Source organism: Oncorhynchus keta, chromosome 6 (assembly GCF_023373465.1).
Source record: "Oncorhynchus keta strain PuntledgeMale-10-30-2019 chromosome 6, Oket_V2, whole genome shotgun sequence".
Taxonomy (NCBI): domain Eukaryota; kingdom Metazoa; phylum Chordata; class Actinopteri; order Salmoniformes; family Salmonidae; genus Oncorhynchus; species Oncorhynchus keta.
Genome location: NC_068426.1, coordinates 29,503,156 through 29,521,788, shown reverse-complemented (window position 1 = coordinate 29,521,788; position 18,633 = coordinate 29,503,156). Strand labels below are relative to the sequence as shown.

General features: G+C 41.1%; 1 pseudogene; it reads left to right on the top strand.

The window, feature by feature from the left end:
- The first annotated feature begins 9 nt into the window (after positions 1-9).
- Positions 10-17,765, top strand: LOC118385367 (E3 ubiquitin-protein ligase RNF165-like; annotated as a pseudogene).
- Positions 17,766-18,633: the final 868 nt, after the last annotated feature.

Genomic DNA, 18,633 nt, shown 5'->3' with positions numbered 1-18,633 from the left:
AGGAACATGACACAATGTGTACATTTTTAGCAGCATCGTGTATTGGTATGAAAGAAAGTCAATGATATGGATGGATCTGAGCCTGATTGACTTGAGTAGATGTCCAGAAAACGGATTTACCACCTCTTTGTAATTCGCAAAACACAAATCGCTGATTTGATTGGCTGTCCCGTGTGCCACAGGAAGAGGCTTACGAAGAGAGGTGTTCATTGATTGGTTCGTTCTGTCTTTGTATGCCAGGCAGCTGAGCAGCCTGTCCGTTTGAATGTGCAGGGATTGGAAGGGACCATTTCCATGGACCATCTGTCTCACAGGCTAGCGATACAACAAAGGACCCAGGATGGTGTTAGTACATGTCGGATATTTGGTTCTTCCCGTATTTGGCTCTGTAAGAAATAGAGGTAAAGTTATGTATTTATTATGTCAATTTTTTAGGTATTTTCTCGTTCCTGTACGAAGTAAATATTAAAGCCAGCTGCCATCTGCAGTGCCAGACGCCAAGCTAATAATGCTAGCCAGCCAGCTAACGTTAGCTGCTTAGCTAGCCAGCCTGCTAGCTCAACTTCGCTCGAGCGACTAAAATCTGGTTTTGCAGTAACGTTAAAGGTTGTAACTAATCGGACAAGGTCAAACGAAATAATCAACTTGTGTGCCTGATGTAACTAACGAATGCGCAGTGTTTGCAATCCTTTCTAGCTTGCAATTCTTATTGTCAAAGCCAAACGTTAAATTGTCAAGCTAACTAACGAAGCAAAATGGCAGCTAGCCAGCCAACACCGCTAGTTTATGTGGTATGGGCCACCCTGGCTGAGCCAGCCTTTACTATTAGGCTGATAGACGCGCAAGGACCATCAGTAGAATAGTCCATTTTATTACTAACAGTACAGTAGGATACAACTAGCGGAGTCGTTTCTACCAATTTGGCCTACAGTACTCTAACTGTAAATGTATGTTTTACACCGTCGACTAATACATTAACTGGCTGTTGTATTTACTCTGGTCGAGCAGCTGGTTAGCGAACATCACATCAGTGGCATCAATTGTTTATCCTTGTATTGGTTTTTGGCGAGTGACAATATCGTGTTAGTGTGTGCTGTGTGGGATTAGTTGACTTCAGCGAACTATTTGGTGTAGGTAGGTTAATGTTATTGGCAGAGACTGTACTTTAAATCGGTTACTAAATCCCTCATTTATATACATTTTCATTATGCAATTAACTCCCGAAAACGACTGCCACGTTCAATCAATCTGAGCTGGTTGGCTGACGTTCGGCGTTTTAAAATGCACTGCAGTCTAGTGACGCGTTTTCTTCTTAGTCAACTATAGTCCGGTCAGAAACGCTATCCCGTAGCTTTTTTCTTCTCTCAAACCCGAAACCAAACCCTATGTTTAGTTTTGAGCTATCAACCTAACGTTATATATTCCAGGAAAAACACGAGCACAACTGATTGCCTTTTGTTTCGCTCGATTGCAAACACCATTACTAGCCAAAGCGGCCAAAATAAGTAACATCCTCGATATGCAGTAAAAGGCTATACTAATCATGTAATAATAATCATATGAACGTGCATTTTCAGAGACATGCATTAGCACCAATGATTTCATTGTGCTTTTATTTGTGTTCTTTTTTCCTGTTCCATAGTATCGAGGCTGGCGCTACATTCCGCATTTCTCAGACCTTTGTCCCCTTCCATTGTGTTGCTAACGATCATCTGCTGCTGTCTGCCGTAGCCTCTGCCTGTTCTCTGCATCTAGCTGTATTGTGAACCCCTTCTTCCTCATTTCCTATTTCCATCTGAAGACGACATTGGCATTAAAACCCGAGTTCTCCCACTCATACCGTATCCTTCTGTGTAACAGACTAAAGAATAACACCTTCTCTAGAAAACAGTTTTGTCTTTATTTAAACTGTCATGTTGCTCTTTAGTAAATAACCCATTGTAGCCTTAGACCTAGTACTACAAAATGTCATTGTGATTCTCCCATTCAGTGTGGATAGACTACATTCTGCTGTAAATTTCTGTAAAGTGGATACATTTAGACCCCTTGGCCCCTCGATTAGATTATAGTCCGGCTTGATCGAACTTGTGGATAGCTGTCTCCAGTCATCCCTCTTGAATCTAAGGTGCATTGTACCAACTTGCATTTGTCAATTGGACCTGATGGCCTGTTTGAAACGCTTCACATTCATTCCCCCTTCCAAATGCTATCATCCTAATCACAAATAACCAATTGGACAACTGGCTGCAATAAATCTGCATTCTAATTTGCATGCCCTTTCCCCAAATGATCCTAAATTGCCACCTTTGATGGTCCATGCACCTGTTCTGGTGGCTAAACGGCCAGCCATAATCCTATATGTGTGTACGAGCCCTTGTCTCATCTAATTGAATGAACCCATTTAGTCTGTCACAGCGAATCTTCGAGACTTGACTTGCTTTTTAATATTCCTTTTGTGATCCACAGTCATGCTAAATTCCCCAGTCTCAACACCTCCACAGAATGCTATCCATTTTACAGGGATGTGTATATCCTGCACTGCTGTAGAACTCCTTTTAGAATCAAAATGTCTTTATTCTTTGGTTGTGGTTTCTCTACCTTATGTTCTTGTATTAGAACTTAATGCATGATCATTTTTTATTACTTTTATGTTTTCACATTGAACAGCAGATTCCAATGTAATCTTGGTGTAGAGATGTCCCTGCTGTACTGAAATGTGCTGTAGCATACACATCTACTCATTGGATGCTGCTTCTGTTCTGTTAACCCTACAGAGCATGGTCGGGCCTTGCCTTTGGTCTTTATTTGCATGTAGTTATATTATTATTACTATTATCACACAGTGCCACACATACTAATATTTTCCAATAAAGACTTGTAGTATTTTTCCTAACCTTCAGTGTGCTTTTTGCTGATTTCCATGTGTGTGTGTCCCCACCACCGTGCCATCACTAAGGCAGCCCCCCTCTCTCTGTGCTCTCATCTCTCTCTTGCGGCGGCACTTCACAAGGTGCAGCTCTCTCCCCACTCCCAATCATAGGGTTAGGGACAGTCAAATCACTTGGTCCTACTGGGAAAATACATTTTGACTGAGACACGGGAGGCAGGGATTAATGTTGGAACCATAGTCACCCCCCCAATCAATACACATTCCATCTGTATTTTACTCTTGTCAGCTGTAACACATTGGTTGTTTACTGTAGTAGTAATAGTGAGCAAAATCTGTTTCTTCCTTTCACCCTTTTTTGCCAGTCTCGGTTTGTTTTTTAAACATTTTTGTAATCTGGTTACAAAAGTGTTATTCTGTATATGCACCATGTGTCGCACGCAGCGGATTAATTTGGCGTTGAATATTTTGCTAAATAACGAATCTTGAATTAGTGTCTTTCAGAAACTGACCAGGACGGGAGATTGAGTGTTGTTATGAGGCTGAATACACACCTTGAAGTTCCTCTACATGACACCCAACATAAAACACTGATTTAAATGCTATGGAGGTTATGCCGGTGCTGTTTACTTTGGTGTTCTTCAATAGAGTTTTGACACGTGGCACCAGCCATTCAATAGCTGTACAGACTGAGTTGGTCAACATAAAGCATTTGAATTGTTATATTTGTTATATAAACTAGCAAATAGATAGACTTGCCTGTATCTCAAAACTAGCAAGTGAAACTTTTACTTTGACAACACTACAGCGCAAGGAACAAGTGATGTCTTTACCTTGACATATACACTTAGATGCATAATTCTCTCTTGCTTCAATATGGAATGACACCTAGCTGTTCAGGTGAGCTAGATCAATCAGCATCAAACTGAACTCAATTAGCAAAACAACTTTAAACAATGAATGATACTGTATTTAAAATGCATTTGAACAGCTCAATACACTTTGCAGTAAAAGACATTACATCAACCCTAAGTCGGTATAAATCTGTGACAAAAGCATAACATCTCTGAGTTGCCTTGTTTTACCTTTTAGACAATGTCTTAAGCAGACTGTGGTTGTATCAGTTTTATACACAGACGAAGTTGGATCTGATTTAAGTGCAATTTGAAAATGGGCAAATATTTGTACACGGTAAAGGTAAAACCGCTTTTATGTCGGCTAGGCCTATTTGTTGATGATATAAATTTAGGCTAGATTGTGTTACATTTGGTCTCCACATGACCAATTAAATAAGTATGCAATGATGGTGCAGAGCACTTTTCGGTCATAGTCAATTGCCCTCGTTTAATGAATATCTCATGTTTTTGAGAAAAGAGGCTTTCTATGACAGTTTCTTGTACCAAAAAAACAAAGCTATCTGGCTATGGTTTATAGCCTTCCTACCTACAGGTAAAGGTTATTGTCACCGCCTTGGTCTTCAAACGCTTACAAGGTCATATTCGGGAGTCAATTACAAATTATTCAACCCTACTGTAGTGTTCCATGCAAGCAGCCACTTTAGACTTTACATGTGTATTCTAATCATGTGATGAAATAATGCACAAATCACTAGAATTGATATGTGCACCTTATCTTACTATACTTTAGTATGCACCGGACACCTACAGCCATAATTGAGTTATGAATCTTTTGATACTTAGGGTTATTTATATGTAAAACATAAGATGTTTCTTAGCTACCCCCTCAAACCAGTTTGCAATTTCCTACTAAACCCTGCACTTGGGCAGATTACATGCCATTACATCAGACAGACCTAGGTACTAAATCCTTCATGATTGGTTGATAGCTACTGCACTGATTAGCCTACACATTACCTCTTCACCCCTCTATTTGTGCACTGTAAAGTAATGGGATGCTTATGCTGCCGAGGGAATGGGGGTGTGTAGTGTAGATGGGGATTATGTTGGGGGGGAGTAGTAGCAGTGATTATAAAGCTGCAGAGACAGCCGGGTTGGACGTCAGACTGCTGCATTCATGTATGGGCAGGGCTACAGGCTTGTCAGTCAAGAGGGGGAGCTATGCCGCAGCCGCACCATGAGGGAGGGGCTGGGTGTGTGCGTGCAGCTCTGGAGGGTCTGAGCACAGATATGCACCAGTCAGGAGATTTGCAGCCTGAGCTCAGTACAGAGGTATGAGCAGACAGACAGTCAATAATAGGCTATAGAGGCTGTATGCTGCTCAGTCTGTCAATGGTGCAATGTGTGCCAAGTAAGGTGTATTTAGTAGGCTATTTCATGGTCTATTTATGATTAGAATCATCAAGGGTTCTCTCCAAGGAATGTAAGAGGGGTGCTCGCACACCTTGTGACAGGTGTTCAAAAATGAAACAATGTTTTGAGTCCAAAAGGGGGCAATGCCCCCCTTCTCAGCAGCAACACCTTGTTAAAAAATACTGGGGACAACCCTGTCATCATAGGACACATCCACCATGAGATATTGTTATATCCAAATCTAATAAAATGTATGATCATGTTTCTCCTTTGTTACTGGGGTCTGTTTAACCGTTTGTTATTGAGTTCTGTAATATAAGTAGCATTTAGATTTCAATCCCAATTTTCTTACATTTATGAATATTGTAAAATAACATAAATGTAAAGCATTCCGTCAGAACGGAGTGAAAATGCTTTGAAATGGCATCCTCTTCCACCAAAGCCAGAAGCCAACAGTTTTTTTCCGCTCTACTTCCTCAGCCAGCCAACACAATTTCTCCTCTTATGGCTGAGGTTCACTGGGTTTCCTGTGTCTCAGGGCAATATATACTGTAGCAAAAGAACAACCAAGCAGAATATGTCATCTTAGTTTGTGACTAGAACATTCAAACTGCTTTGAATTACGTAGGCTATGATGTAGGGTGGGGGGTTACGCAATGTGATTCAACTATCAGCTAAAAGTATCAAGTACACCTCTGCTTATCATAATCATTACAGAGGCAGTGCTACTTGAAATTAAATTCCCCTCTGAACAGTAAAGATAATGATTAAACCCTCTCGTCTCTGCATCAAATTAGAACGAAGTTGCATAGCTGTTTTATGAGCCATTATTTATCATTTATGGAGCTCAGTAGTATCGTTTTATTATCACAATAATAGTCAAATAGCTTGGGTGATTCCTCACCAAACTAACAAAAAAGAACATGACTTTGGGGATTTTCACAATGTATTCCATAGAAGGGTCCTTTGGAGGAAGGATTGTTGACATACATTTTACATGTTGTATCTTAAAGCTTAATTGAGAAATAATTAATTGAAGTTGGAATATTTGTTACATTTTGGCCTTGCTCTGGCCTCCTTTAAGACTCCATAGTGTTTCATCTGGTAAGTGCTACAAAGCAAGAATTGATGTCATATGAAGCTTTTCCGCTTGCTCTGTAATCTAAGTAGTATTTTGATTTCAATCACAATTTTCTTATGTTCATTTATGAATATTGTAAAATAACATGAATATTGAAAATATACCATTTTTCATTTGGCTATTTTTTCAATACATTGTTGAACATAATATACTTTACAGGCATATACAAGTTGAACATATGTCAACTATCCTTCCTCCGAAGGACCCTTCTATGGAGTACATTTTTAAAAAAAAATACTTTGGCTTTTTTGTTCTTGTTTTGTTCCTGCTTGCTGAATAAACTAGGCCTTGGAGTCCCAGACCTTGGAGTCTGCTCCCCGGCTCAGACAGCTGGGGGCTGAAGGAGCAGCTGCCTCCCCCTCCTCACCTCCCTTCTGTGTGTAATGGATATTGATTGTTTGGCTGCGACCCAGCAGTGTGCTGATTCAGCAGGTTGGCCAGCGCTTCACAACTCCTCCTTTGAGGAACAGAGAGACAGACCGAGAGGCGGCATTAACCCGGGGGTGATACGTGGAGAATATATCAGCAGCAGCTTGCCTCAGATGGAAGTGTAGGATTAGCTACAGGTCTGCACCTCAATAGTCTAATTGTCTGTATTGGCTTCCTCTTGTGTCCTTTCCTTCTAGCTCAGTTCTCTTTCAGATCTGTGTGAAGGATGGTTTCCCAAAAGGATCTTAAGTTCTTCATTAGAACCTTCGTTGGAGCGTCGTTAAATCTCAGAGCTGTTTCCCAAAACCATTGTTATTAACGTTGCATTTAAACGCTCGTAATCTAACGCCTGCCTCAGACCACTTGTAGAGCGCTAAATGCGTAAAAAAAAAATTGCCCTCCCGCATGACTTCATACACAGATGTCCGCTAAACATAGAATCACTTAGGTTATCCGTCTCTGACTCAAGATAACTTCAGAGTAAAGTTGTATTATGTCTTTGCAATTGATACAAACAAGCGACATATTAAAAGATGCATCAAATGAAAACCAAGATGACTGCATTAAAATATAAACAGTAGGCTATAAGCCTATTTATTCAATCATATTGAAATACCTTTAATGTTCAATTGTGTTTTATTTTGCTACTTGTAGGCTACTTTCTGTAATTTGTCTCAATATATTTCATGATGTGGAGCCTAAAATGCGGGCAATGATGTGCCAAGTAGGTGATTTTGTGAATTTTTTGGGGGTAAGCATTAGAATAAGCCACCTCAATATATGCAGCCGTAGGTGGTAATATCTCTCTAGGAGCTGATCCGTCTGTTAAGCTATTATTTCCTTTCTTTCGATCTTATCAGTATAGAAACACCCTCCAACCACGCACTTAGCGATCTTTCTTTCTTCGTGGTGTTTTGGGGAACGATTGTTACGTCTTTGGGCCGTTGTAGGAAAGATGCATCATTAAAAACTTGTACGCTTAAGTTCCATCGGGAAACTGGCAACCCTGGACAAGTGAAAGCAATTTTGGCATGTCTATCTGACATGTTGTGTTCACCTGCCTTGTCTTTCTAGATCAGCGAAGATATAATAAAATGAGACAAGATGAGGACCCCACTTTAGACTACTGAGTCGCACCCCAAGTGGCTGGTGGATCTATCAGTTGATCCCATAATGCCAGGCTCCATAATGAGAGAGGCCTATAGGCCTAGTGTTCTGAGGTCTGATGGTAATACTGTAGTTACATCTCACAGCTGGACAGGCAGGTAGAGAGTGGCTGTTTTCCTTGTGAATAAGTAGCATGTTGAACGTTGAAAATATGTACCGCCATATCACGTTAAACATTCTCATACACTAGAACTCCGTACCATATGAAAATATGTGTTCATTCAAGGTGCAATTAAACCCACGGTACTTATTTATCACTTTTATACAAACCTACTTAAGCAAAAGTCCTCATCAAACCTTGAAATCAAACTTAGCTGATATTATCAGAGACCTGCTTGAAGTCCAAATCAAACTAAAGGCCAGTCGGTTGGTGCCCAATGAACCCCTTCACTCCCAGCTGACAGGATATGAGCTGAATAGTTTGGCTCTCTCTGGAGGTTAGACGTCTCTCCACTTTGTCTGTTCTTCATCTGCTCTTTCATCTGTTTTGTGTTTTCTTCCTGGGTGAGGTCACTTTCTGTTTTCTCTCTGTGTATGATTGATCTGTATGACTGTGTGTGAGTGATCTTGTGTGTGTGTGTGTGTGTGTTGTCAGTTTGTTTCTGAATGTGTTTTTACGATTGTGTTGGTGCGTGGTGTGCGTGGTTTTGGTTTCTGTCTGAGAATAATTTATACGTCTCCTGTCTGTTGTCAGATTGTCATATTTTGTGTGATTATGCTATCATTAGATCGGTCTGTGGCCGGCAGGTAGCCTAGCGATTAAGAGCAGTAACTGGGACAGTAACTGAAATGTCGCTGGTTCAAATCCCCCGAGCCAATTAGGTGAAAGATCTGTTTTGATGTGACTTGAGTAATACACTTAACTATAATTGCTTATGTAAGTCGCTCTGGATAATAGCATCTGCTTAATGACTAAAATGTAATGTAAAATGTCTGTGTAGTTCTGTGTGATGTTTAATTGAGTGTGACTGACTCCCTCTATCTGTTTGGCTGTTCACTGTCTGTCTGTGATTGGTGTGATCACTCAATCTTTCTACTCTCTCTGGCGTCTTCTTTGATTGGGTGAGTGTTCTCTTGTCTTGGTTGATCTGTCTGTCTATTCTCCGGGTGGGTGTGATTCTCTATCGTCTGATTGGCTGAGTGACTTTTCGGTCTTGTCTTGATTGGTTGAGGCCTACTTCCTCTAAATCTTGATTGGGTGCGCTTGTCTCCCGCAGGAGCACACTTCACCAGGCATCAGCACAGCCATGCTACCTCCTGCCGACATTTTAACCTTGCGGCCCCCAGGCTCCCATCTCAGCAGAGTTCCCCCTGGGCCATGCCAGCCAGCCCCCCCAGACTGGCCTGGCCCCTCACCTGTCCCCAGCCCCCCACCAACCGCCGGCCCTGCCGGCCCCCCCTCAGTTCCAGGACGTCCAGGGGCCTCCGTTTCTACCTCAGGCCTTACACCAGCAATACCTCATCCAGCAGCAGCTTCTAGAGGCGCAGCACCGCAGGATCCTCCCACACTCCCGGTATGACCACACACTTTTTTTAAGCTCACTCTCCAAGACACTTTGACATGCTCAGTTAAATACACTCTTGGATGCTCATTAAGATACACACTTTGATACACTTTATCCACCCTTCTTTCTCGCTCTCTCTCACACACACACGAACAGACATTAGAGCACTACAGCCCCTCCAATTTCCAAATGCTAATGGATGTAAATGCCTCCTCCGTGCAGGCGAACACAGGAGCGCGTTCCTCTGAACCCTCACAGGCTCCGCTCGGGGTATGACTACACCCCTCCCCTCCACGTCCCCCAGCCAATCAGCCAGCAGCCTCGCTACCTGGCCGAGGGCACAGACTGGTGAGTCACTGTTTGAAATTAAACCGGGAACCATGGAGACGTTAAGTCATTGTTCCACCTCCGCGTCTGTCAGGCATTAGTGTGTTTGTTGATTTAGGTGTCTCTCCACCTGCATGTAGAGAGCACCTCGGGAGTGTTTATGGCTTTGGGTAGTTACTCATAAGAACGGATCTATTATTAGCATACCCATTCCAAATCACAACCTTAACCATTTGGGAGGTAAATGCTAAACTGACCATAGATCATAGCTCAACTGTCCTGCCGTTATTGATTTCTTTTTTTTTCTTTTTTTTGAATTTTCTTCCACTTTAAATTTTAAGTGTTTGACATTTTACTACATTGTAAGGAGCTAGTAACATGAGCACTTTTTATCTTTATCTCTGTCATTCAGCCAAGTGAATACAATCTATTTTCTCTCACTCATATAGTACATATGCGACCGATAATGTTTGATTTGATAATTGTTCATCAGGCATTTCACAGAAGCGGTTCGCTACCATGAGCTGCGCTGCTAGCTCGGTGCGCGAGGTGCCAAAATATGAAATTAGCTGAAGTATTGAGCAGCCGCTGTACATGGTTGACCAATGAGCAGAGTCTTGTCAACCAATCAAACAATGTTTTAATGACAAGATTCGAGCTGACAACAACCGGGACCTGGTCTCTACAAACAGTAGGCCGATGTTCTTGCGGTTCAATTGCTATTTATCGCAGCCTGTCTGTAAACGCCTTCATATTCTGTGTTGATGTTAATCGAGGTCGCTCACTGTCCCTCTGTTCGTAGGGACCTCAGTGTGGACGCTGGCCTTTCTCACCATCAGTACCAGCTCCAGCAGCTTCCACAGCACTATCAGCATTACCTGGCGGCATCCCCCAGAATGCACCACTTTCCCAGGAACACGACTTCTACTCAAGTGGTACATCAATGACTTGGCTGTTTTGGTCTGTCTTTGCTTTGTTGATGTTTTATGTCTATCTTTATTGTTCAGTGTCTTTGTAGATCTATGCTTTAGCTTTTTTTAGACTGTGTGCTGCCTTTTTCGGGGGTCTATGTTGGTGGTTTGTCTGTCTGTCTCTGTCTTTTGTTTGGTGTCTGTCTCGCTGTTTTATTAGGTTTAGGTTTTTGCTTGACTTCTGTCCCGTGCTGTATGTTTCGGTCATATCTTACGATGTTCTGTGAATGACTAAAGTGTTTTGTGTGTTTTTTTTGACAGGTTGTACACGAGATCAGAAACTATCCATACCCCCAGCTACACCTGCTGGCTCTACAGAGCCTCAACCCCTCACGCCATGCTTCGGCTGTACGAGAGAGCTATGAGGTAAACGTCCATCTCTAGATGTATCCTACCATATTCTGTTTTACCTATAGCTGTATTCTATATCTGTTGTTACTAGTGTTATACATGTGTACTAGAGGTCGACCGATTATGATTTTTCAACACCAATACCGATGATTGGAGGTCCCAAAAAAAAAGCAGATACTGATTAATCGGCCGATTTTTATTTATTTTTGATTTGTAATAATGACAATTACAATACTAAATGAACACTTATTATAACTTAACATAATACAACAAAATCAATTTAGCCTAAAATAAAATGAAACATGTTCAATTTGGTTTAAATAATACAAAAACAAAGTGTTGGAGAAGAAAGTAAAAGTGCAATATGTGCCATGTAAAAAAGCTAACGTTTAAGTTCCTTGCTCAGAACATGAGAACATATGAAAGATGGTGGTTCCTTTTAACAGGAGTTTTCAATATTCCCAGGTAAGAAGTTTTAGGTTGTAGTTATTATAGGAATTATAGGACAATTTCTCTCTATACGATTTGTATTTCATATACCTTTGACTATTGGATGTTCTTATAGGCACTTTAGTATTGCCAGTGTAACAGTATAGCTTCCATCCCTCTCCTCGCCCCTACCTGGGCTTGAAACAGGAACACATCGACAACAGCCTCCCTCGAAGCAACGTTAATCTCGGGAGTTGATAGGCTTGAAGTCATAAAAACAGCTCAATGCTTGAAGCACAGCGATGAGCTGCCGGCAAAACGCACGAAAGTGCTGTTTGAATGAATGCTTATGAGCCTGCTGGTGCCTACCATCGCTCAGTCAGACTGCTCTATCAAATCATAGACTTAATTATAACATAATAACACACAGAAATACGAGCCTTAGGTCATTAATATGGTTGAATCCGGAAACTATCATCTCGAAAACAAGACGTTTTTTCTTTCAGTGAAATATCGTTCCTTATTTTATCTAACGGGTGGCATCCATAAGTCTAAATATTCCTGTTACATTGCACAACCTTCAATGTCATGTCATAATTACGTAAAATTCTGGCAAATTAGGTGGCCCAAACTGTTGCATATACACTGACTCTGCGTGCAATGAACGCAAGAGAAGTGACACAATTTCACCTGGTTAATATTGCCTGCTAACCTGGATTTCTTTTAGCAAAATATGCAGGTTTAAAAATATATACTTCTGTGTATTGATTTTAAGAAAGGCATTGATGTTTATGGTTAGGTACAGTCGTGCAACGATTGTGCTTTTTTTTGTTAAATCATCCCCCTTTTGGCGAAGTTGGCTGTCTTTGTTCGGAAGAAATAGTCTTCACAGAGTTCGCAACGAGCCAGGTTAGCAGGCAATATTAACTAAATATGCAGGTTTAAAAATATATACTTGTGTATTGATTTTAAGAAAGGCATTGATGTTTATGGTTAGGTACACATTGAAGCAAGACAGTCCTTTTTCGCGAATACGCAACGCAGGACACGCTAGATAAACTAACAACCATGTGAAGTTAACTAGTGATTATGATTGATTGATTGTTTTTTATAAGATAAGTTTAATGTTAGCTAGCAACTTACCTTGGCTTCTTACTGCATTCACGTAACAGGCAGTCTCCTCATGGAGTGCAATCTAATCAGGTGGTTAGAGCGTTGGACTAGTTAACTGCAAGATTGAATCCCCGAGCTGACAAGGTAAAAATCTGTCATTCTGCCCCTGAACAAGGCAGTTAACCCACCGTTCCTAGGCTGTCATTGAAAATAAGAATGTGTTCTTAACTGACTTGCCTAGTTAAATAAAGGATAAATAAAGGTGTAAAAAAAAACAAAAAAAACGGCCAAATCGGTGTCCATAAGTACCGGTTTCCGATTGTTATGAAAACTTTAAATTGGACCTAATTAATCAGCCATTCCCATTAATCGGTCGACCTCTAATGTGTACTATACATGTTTAACAATTTAGCTTTAACGGCAATGCCTTATCTGTTCTATATCCCGTTACCAGTGGACTTGCAAATGCCTAGTGAAGTTCTGTCTAAAGCCTTGTTCTCCTGTGCCCTAGGAGCTGTTGCAGCTTGAAGACAGGCTGGGAAGTGTCAGTAGAGGAGCAGTTCAGACCACCATAGAGAGATTCACCTTCCCACACAAATACAAGAAGGTGAGGAGGCAGCTCTTTCAGCTACAAGTATACACAGAACTGGAGCTATATTGCAAATGTCTTAGACCAAGAAGACATCCTCAAGGTCTGTGGGCTTTACAAGTCTCAGACAGGCCTACCTCAACACTAAAGCATGATTCCAAATCATCATAGATACACAAGCACAGGTTAGCATTCTGTGTGGTATGATTATGGTGCTGTATACAAACAAAGTAAAAAATATATATATATATTTTTTTAAAGCAATGTCGCTTACTTCTGAAGCCTTTTGTCTCTTTTTAAAAACTCTTGAGCACTGATGACCCCATTTGATTATAGTCTGGATATGTCATTCGATTGGTCCACAGAGGAAGCCTCTGGATATGAAGATTGGTGAGAAAGACGAGGAGACTGACGTGGATGAGAAATGTACCATCTGCCTGTCGATGCTGGAGGACGCAGAGGATGTCAGGTAATGACTGTCAGGACCCTCTGAATAATGAGTAGGCTGCAACTGATATGCTCCCAAAGGTGATTTGTTGTGTCCATTTCTGCGTCTCGTCAATCAATAACCTTTGGGAGCATATAAAATATACCAGTGTGATGTGTATACCGTATATTTCTTTCTTTCAATATATGTGAATTGATGACCAGACGATTTATCTTCCTCCTTTTCTCCCCCTCCCGTCCAGGCGGTTACCCTGCATGCACCTCTTCCACCAGGGCTGTGTGGACCAGTGGCTGGCGACCAGCAGAAAGTGTCCAATCTGCCGCGTGGACATCGAGACGCAGCTCCATCCTGACAGCTGATGGCCCGGGGGTGAAGCCTGACGGCCTGGCTGCTGTCAATCACCCTGGTGTGTTTCCTGCTCCCATCCACCCAGGCCCTGGTCCCTCCTCACACGGGTGCTTGCCAAATGTCTCCAGACGTCATGTGACATCACCCTCTGACTCACGCTTTACTGAGCCAATCAAGGATTACTTACTGAACGAGAGAATGGAGTCTCTCTCTCAATAAAAGCACATCCCCGGCAAAAACACACACACACACACACACACACACACACACACACACACACACACACACACACACACACACACACACACACACACACACACAGGGTTTACTAGTTGCTTGCTGGAGGTGGGGTGTTGTTGCCGTCGTGTTGTTGTAGGTAGGGGAGGCAGGTGTGTGTCCTGTTTCCTGTGTCTTTGTAGCATGTTCTTAAAGCCATGACATTAATGTACTGAGTGAAAAATACACTACCCTACTTGCCAGCTGGCCACACACACACACACACACACACACACACACACACACACACACCTTGCTTATTCTGCCACAACAGGAATCTAAATCAATCACGTAAAAGCCCTGTCGCCATGTTTGCCTACAGATCATTTGTGGTAGTACAGTAGCAGTATCAGACACAGCAATACAGTAGTTGTACATTTGCTTGGGACTGATGCTGTCATCAGTGTTGGGACATAATACGACTATTTCACCGCTGCCATGTCGGCCTGCCCCAATGCATGGGTTGGCGTGTGTTTGAGTAAATACACAGGTTAGTGAGTGTTTCACCAAAAGAGTTATGGTATCGCTTGACCTGCTGCAGCACGGGTTAATGTGTGTGTTCTGCCCCAGTGTGTGGGTTTCAGTGTGTATTTAACCAATGCGTGATCATGCGTGACAAATTTAAAGTGCGGGTTCAAGTGTGTATCAAGGGTTAAAGGGGAATATAGAAGTTAGATTAACGGTGGTTTGATTGGAGTGCTTGTAGAATACAAAGCCAAATAAGGACTTTAAAAAATGCAAAAAAGAAATGTAGTAAGACCCAATCCCCCATCATGCACTGCAGTGACTGGGTGAGGTGTGGGGCATTCTGGGTATGCAGGAGGGTTAGCTGCCCTAGAAACAGCGACTCTGTGCCATCCCCTCCTGGCGCAGACGTTATGGCTGAGCAGTGTAGTGAAATGCATGTTTCAATGTTGGCTTGGGCTGTTGTGTTAGCGTACAAAAAAATTATAAGGGGAGGGGAGGGGGTTGTCTGTGCATGACTTAGTTAATCTGAGCTGTGACTATCTTTCTCAACACTAACAAAGAAAAAAGAACTGAGCACCATGTCAGTGGCTGTCCCTGACCTGTAGCGTGTGTTCATCCTGCCCCTTTTTGGTGGCAAACAAAATGGAATCCTATTGTGACGTTTACCTTATTGCCTAAAGAACAAGCACATGTGATGATAGATATAGCAACAACCTCTTTCTTTGGTATTGCATTTGCGTTGGTTTCTGTATATTTAGGTATATAAACACGCAATGTTTTGGACCGAGTGAGGAGCTTAGTTGTTGAACTTGTGTTTTTGTGTGACAGATCTCCCCTCGTTGTTGCTATGCTGGTTTCTATGCTGTATTGCTAGAACAACAATGTAGAATGTTGTGTGATGGGGGCAGTATCCACAGTGCACACGGACGGACGGACGGACGAGGGGGCAAAATAAGGGTCATAGAACACTTTTTATTGTAAAAAAAAAAAAAAAAAAATGAAGGATTTAAATGTTGATATTTTATGTTTTCCTTTTGATCTGTTGCCCTGTGACGTTTAAGTCAATGTGCATAAACAGTACATAGCAGTGCCAATCCTTAAGAACCTATCTGTCATATGCATTGTGGACTGTATTGAAGTATTGAAGCATTAGGAAAAATTGAATTGCCCTGTGGACTTAGTTGTGAAGGATTGGGACAGACCCTTACTGACCTGTGCACTGCCAGTGTTGATACTGCCTCCTCCTTTAGTGGAGTTTTCTATGGGATGTTTTGATAGTTTACACAGGGTGTTGTCAGTTGAGATGCCTTAAGTATTTAACAATCATAATTTATTACTAACTGTAGATATCATGGGTACATATTTAATTTGATATTTTGTTGCAATTTAATCAATTTATTTAGAAATAACAAAAAATGATTTACCTCATTTTTGCGTTGTTTTAAATGGGAATGCTCCGCATGCAGTTGTATTTTTCCTGAAGAAATTAAACAAAAAAGCCCTGCTGTTTGATCTCTCCTCGAGCCGGCTGTGCTATGTTTACTGTCCCGAGCTGAGCTGTCTGGCCTGCCCTTCTCATGTGGTGCTGTGGATATCTTGGTTACATTCCATTCAATGCAATTTTCCCTTATCCCCTATGCTGTGACGTAGTGGACAAACTGCAATGAAATGAAATGTTTTTTAGTTGAATTGTTTTCCTGTTTCTCATTTTGCACTCTTAGTTTTAACATGGGAACCCTCTCACTGGCATAACAGTTTACGAACATAGATGTATTATCATCATTATTATATACTCTGTCATTTCCAGCTCTCTGCGTCTCATCCTTCTATCCATTCTGTCTGTTATGAAGCATGTTCCTTCTCGTCTTTGTCATGGGATATTTCTCCTTACCTCTTTTCCAGAAAAACATGTAGTTTTGAGTCCAACAAGTGCCTCGCTTCTAGTGTCAAGAGATATTACCTTATGATTTAAACCGCATTCATTTACCCAAAATCCATCTCCAAATAGTGTATAATGTTGTCTTTCCTCCCTTATTCCCTCCTTTCTCTTTTTAAGGTCACCACTGACCAACCTGCAAGGTGAAATACATATGTCAGCCCCCATAAGTGAAGTGTGGGATCATCCGGTGGTGTGGTTGGCATATTAATGCTTTCACTAACCAAATATATCTGTGATTACCTTATGAGAGAAATGAAAGCAGCTATTTAGGAGTATTTGGACATAACCAGTTGTTCTCCTTTTTTTAGTTAAACTCTAAATCGTACCTAATCAGACCATTCCTTTAAAATAACTTTGTTTTATAAAAAATGTATGAAATATTTGACCAAAACCTTTCTACAAAGAGGCAGGTTTCACTGTGTTCATCGACGCTACACTAATTATTTCCATCTTTCACTTTCCCTTTATTTTTTCATGACCGTCCATCCCTCCCGTCACTCAGAACCCATCCAATGTTTCCCTTCACAATCCTCTCTCAAGGGAAAACAAGAACAGAGGATCTCTTAAAGCACAAACTAACTAAAAATGCATGTATTTCTCAGGTTTGGATATATATATATATTCTCGATGGTATATAAGTATATGGTGAAAATATTTGCAGATTACACTAAGAATAACACAAATAATTCATTTTGCTGCTGCTTGCATCTGACAAACAAAAACTGAAGGAAAGAGAAAATATCCCAAAAAGTGCCAGTGAAAGGGCAACCGCCACCTTTGTATGAGATATCTGCTGTTTTAGCTGTGACTGCGCAATGTTTTTCAATATAGGATATTTTATCGGAGAGTAGAACTATTTATCATTAATATTAAAGCAATAGCTCATTAATGATGAGTGTGTTGATGAAGAACTGGATGAGCGTATTGTGTAAAATGTTAGATTCACATTTGGTGGAATTTTGTACTTTATTTATTACTACTAATAATGATTTTAAAAGTTGCATCGCTAAACCGAAACTGTTATCTTTTTTTTTCAATTTTATTTCAAGGCTTGTATATTATCCTTTTTGTATGTGCTCTTTTTGTAATAAATTGGATAAAATGGAAGGTGTATTATGGGTGTGCGTGAGTGGAGGCTAACTTGTGTCCCTAGAAGGCCAGCTAGCCATGCCTCTAAATGTTTTTCAAAAAATACTTTCATTGAGAATGAGACATGATCTCCATCCTGATGATGCTGACAATCATGTTTGGATTTGTTTTCTGAGGCTCCCTTCAAAGTAATCAATCTCGCCTGGAGCTGAACACATCTGATAAAGCATTTAAAAAATATGTTTTCAGAAACAAGTGTTTTGAATAAGCAGTACAAAACTGTATACACGTATAAAACCTAATTTGCAACATGTCATCCCTAATAGGTACTTAAAAATGGTGGCACGATCATGTTACCTGAACTTTTGACCCTTTTGTGTTTTAGCCATCAAGTCCAGGCCATTTCCTCACGTAGTATTGGAATATATATATATATACACTATGACATATTCAAAAAATATAGTAATAAATATTTTAAAAATCTGTTTGTGAGAGCATGACTGTATTGAGGCAATAAAAAATGTCCATGGGAAAATGAAATGGCTGCTCACATCCAAACTCCACTTAGTTTGCATCTCTCCATCACAAAGATCCTTGGAAATGGTCCAACATACTGTGAGGCCTTTCCTGCTCGGCTGTGCAATTGAGCCCCGGGGCTTATAGTAAGTGCTTGATATAGTGGAGAACTCTCAATATAAGGTCTTTAGTACTTTGGGTAGACGACCCTGAAGATCTCCACTTTCCCCCTTCTGATGACCAGGTGGCGAATCGCATCTCTGCATGTCTGGCAGACATATCAGTGTGGATGACGGATCACCACCTCAAGCTGAACCTCGGCAAGACGGAGCTGCTCTTCCTCCCGGGGAAGGACTGCCCGTTCCATGAT